This window comes from Choloepus didactylus, chromosome 12 (genome assembly GCF_015220235.1).
Source record: "Choloepus didactylus isolate mChoDid1 chromosome 12, mChoDid1.pri, whole genome shotgun sequence".
NCBI classification, from domain to species: Eukaryota; Metazoa; Chordata; class Mammalia; order Pilosa; family Megalonychidae; genus Choloepus; species Choloepus didactylus.
Window position 1 is genome coordinate 86,576,830 of NC_051318.1, and position 4,244 is coordinate 86,581,073.

The 4,244-nt window shown below is 53.3% G+C and overlaps 1 pseudogene; it reads right to left on the reverse strand.

Annotated features, from left to right (window-relative positions):
• Positions 1-2,157: 2,157 nt before the first annotated feature.
• Positions 2,158-3,933, reverse strand: LOC119506905 (annotated as a pseudogene).
• Positions 3,934-4,244: the final 311 nt, after the last annotated feature.

The following is a 4,244-nucleotide window of genomic DNA, read 5'->3' on the forward strand; positions in this document are numbered from 1 at the left end:
GAGGTTTTTCAGATGCCAATGGCCTTTCTCCAGTGAAGGTGCCCTATTGTTGATGCCTTACTTTGGACACTTTATGGCCTTAAGACTATAACTGTGTAACCAAATAAACCGCCTTTCTAAAAGCCAGTCCATTTCTGGTATTTTGCTTAACAGCATCATTAGCTAACCAGAATACCAAGATTTTGGCCAAAGCAAACAACTATGTGAATGGAGGTGTTATTTCCTGAGATAAGAACTGTGGAGACAGTTCATGTTTGCAGAACAGAAATCAATAATTCAGTTTTGAACACATAGCATGTCCATTAGACATCCAAATGAAGATGCTGACTAGACAACTAGATACATGAATTTGGAGTCAGGAGGGAGGCTGGTTCTGGAGGACTGTGTCCAACTCTAAAGGCCTCATTTTAGGAAAGATATTAACAAACTGGAGAGGCTGATGTTTCTGGAAGCCATCTCATTAAAAAAAAAATGTTGAAAGAACTGAATGTAGATAGGATAAAAATGGCCATTATAGTGAAAAGGCCTTTGAATCAGTAGGACATATTAGGATTCAACCTTGAGAGCAAGTTTATTCCAGTGCCCACTTTCAGGAGACTAACACAAAACTCCCTCATAATTGACTATTCCTTTCCCCACAGGAATTACCACTCCAGAACCAGACACTATCATTGAGAATATGACCCAAACAAAACCCCAAATAACACAACAGGTGGAATGTGGTACATCAGTAGCATGAGGTTGTACTAGTGAAAGAATCTCTAAACAGAGCCAAGCTAAACAAAAACCACATTCTCATATGTTCCCAGCAAGTGGAGCCCTGGCCTATATAAAATTCACATTTTCATATGCTGTTCCCTTTTGGAATCCACACATATGGAAAGTTATTTTGCATGTGGCAAAAAAAATTAATTAAGCATTAATATTCACAATACTCTGATTTATCAGTGTTTTAATTTTTGTTCACCAACAAAGAGGCAGATAATAGGGTGATTAAGAGCCAGGAACCTGGACCCAGAATTCCTGGGTTAAGATCTTTGCTCCACCATCTGGGCAAGTTGTCAAATTTCTCTGTGGCCTCAGTTTTCTGAATTTATTATGGGGACTAAATAAGTCCATGAGTGTAAAGTATTTAAAATACATAGAACTAGTTAAATAATAAGTGGTCCTGACATGTGAGATATATTCACCAGTGGTCAGCACATATCGCTCTATGAACATAGAACTGCAGCCCTTTGTTTAGTTTTATCTATTCATTCAGACACATAAGTAACATGATGAGCTTGACAGGAAAAGCTTCACAGTCACAGGAGTGAACTCACCCTCTTGCTCTGCAATCAGCTGAAAAGATGTTTTCTTGAAGCCCTCTGTACTGAAGTCTCAACTGCTGTCATTCAGCTCAGTCTCCTTTCCCACTGTCCACACTAAATTCATCTGGTTTTGAATGTGTGCTGGAAAGGAAAAGGATAGAAGTACTTTGTTACCCATAAAAATGTACAAAATGTTGAACACATTGCTTAGAGATCATGATAAATATTCTGAAATTACCTTAAACTTGCAGCAGATTTATCCTCTCCCCACAGGGACGGTGAATGAAAGGGAACTGATAATGAACCCTATTTAAAAAGAGGGGTGAGAGCAGCAGTTAATAATATTTTCAACCTTAGATATTCAAACTGACAGAGCAGACACAACCATCCTTCATCTGAACTGCTTGGGGAAGACAGCATTTAAATCTTGAGGAACGACTGTAATCAACTGGACCCGTAAGAAAGTTACCACGGGCAGAACCACAAACACGCACGGACTTACAGGAATACATAGCCCATCAGGCTTCATTCTACCATCTGCAAAATTAGCCACTTGAAACCCCAAAACCTGATCAGGCACTGACTTTTCATGAGGCTCTTGGCATGAAAATCTATCAAACGTTACTGAGGATACTAAGAGAGCTGGAGGGTACTCTACCTGGGACCCCGTGCTCCCGCTCCTTTACCAAGGTGAGCTGCGCAAAGACATCCCACCCTCCTCGGACTGTGAAATCTTCGCAGACTCGACCTCCTGGACCTCTGTGGAGAGTGGATGCGTCTCAGTGATGAACCTCTAATCAAATTCCCTAGAGTCTGCCCCTGATCTCTGCGACTTGGGCCAGCCTGGTCACCCCTTGCCTGGACCCCTCTCAGGCTGTGCTTGCAAAGCTCCTTCCTCCATGTCTTGGCCCCGCCTTGGCGGGAACAAGCCACGGTGACGATGGCCACCAGCATTAGGCCGCAGCTCGCTGGCCAGAACACCGACCAAAACCACGGAGGGGTCAGGCTGCCGCCCTGCTCCCCGCACTGTGCGCCATCCAGAGTGTCCCTTCTCTCCCTCTAATGGCGGCGGCAGTGGCACCAGCACCACCTCTCGCCGGATGGCGCCGGGTCCGCGGGCACCCGGAGCAGCGTGGTAGCTGGCCGACCGGTGGGCTGCGGGGACGGGTGGCGCTGTAGGGACAGCTCGCCGGTGACCGCGTGCACAGCTAGCGCCGCGGGGCCGCCTTCGCTGCAGAGGAGAATGTTAGTCAGCTCGGCCTTGGGGCTCCCGTCAGCGTCCCGCGCCGGCAGTCGGATCACCAGGCGGCCCAGGGGTGGCTGAGTTGAGCCACTGAAGACTGGCCGGGCCACCAATCAGGGCGCGTGTCGTTGTGGTCGTCTACATGCAACCTCACCACCGCCCGGCCCCGGGGCTGCGGGAAGCCACCGTCGAACGCCTCCAACCCCGGCTGCAGTTCAGTCAGCAATTCGCCATCAAAGAGCCGTCGCGCGAGCAAGCTCCCCTGTGGCCGGGCCCAACGACACGTAGGTGAACACGACTCGAATCACCTCGGTCCCCAGCAGCTGGTAGGTGACCTGGCCGTTGCGGCCCAGGTCCGGGTCCCGGGTGGCCACGGTGGCCAGGTAGGCCCTGGGGGGGGGGGGTTGTTCTCGCGCCCCTACACCTCGTAGACACGCCGCGTTAGGTTGTACTTGGCAATGCGCTGGCAGTCCAGGGCACCACCAGGTAGCTGCCCGCGTAGGTCGGCTGCAGCCGGACGCGCTGGTGCCCATAGAGGGCGCAGTGCACCTGCCTGTTGGCGCCCGGGTCGCTGTCCGAGGTGCTGATCAGAGCCGGCCCCTCCCGCATCAGCCAGGTAGCGCCGGCCTCAGGGGCCTCAGGCCGGGTCCACGAGATCGCGTCCGAACCCCTGAGAGCTGCGGCAAACCCGGAGGCGGCGGGCGAGGCCGCCAGCGGGGTAAAGGCGATGTCGGGCCAGTTGTCGTTAACGTCGCGGATGCGCAGCGTGAACTTGCAGGTGGAGGTTCCGGACCCGGGCCCGGGCCGCGGTCCTGCGCCCGCATGTCCAGCTCTTAGGAGTCCGGGCGCTCACGGTGCACGGGCCCCGCCAGGGTGAGGTGGCCTAAACGAGGATTGAGCCGGAAGAGGCGGCGCACCTCGGCCTCGGTGCGGGCGCCGAAAGACAACACCACGTTGCGTTGGGGCCTTCGTCAGGATCCGTCGCGTTCACGTGGAGCAGCAGCGTACCCACCAGCTCGTCCTCCTCCAGCTCCATCTCACACTGCTTCCCGAGGGACGGCTGTGGGTGGCCTGGCTCTCGGGGTCCGCGCGCGTCTGCCGCTCCATGCTCTGCCAGGCGCACGCTCTGGAGCTCGTAGGCGCCCATGTCCTCGTCCACCCGCCACTCCTCCACGGGGATCTGGGCTCGGGGGAAGTGCGGTGCGTGGTGGTTGACGTCTCTCACCTCCACCTCCACGTGCACCAGCCGGAACTGCTCCTGCCAGAAGCTGACCACGTCGAAGGCTGGCACACACGTCGAAGGTCCAGGCCCGCATCCCCGACGGTCAGCTGCCCGTTGCCCTCGCGTCCCTGGAGCAGCAAGCTGTTGAACTGCTTCATCAGGCAAAACTAGCTTGGCATTTCGTGCAGGGAATTAAACAAGACAGAATCAGAAAGAACAGCGGCTTCTCCTCATAGGTGAGGAAATTGACAGTTTCGGTGCAAGACCCTGATACCACCAGCAGCCACAGAATCAGCAACGACTCCAGTCCAGCCCTGCGCAAAGCGTCAGCGGGAAAACTGAGGCTCCAGAGAGACATCTTTGATCCCCAAAGAGAAAATCCACTCGCAAAAAAAAAAGACTCCGGGCGCTCAGTGTTCCAGCCCTCTTTAGCCCTCCCGAGGGCACAGTCAGAAGACACCTGCTCTCC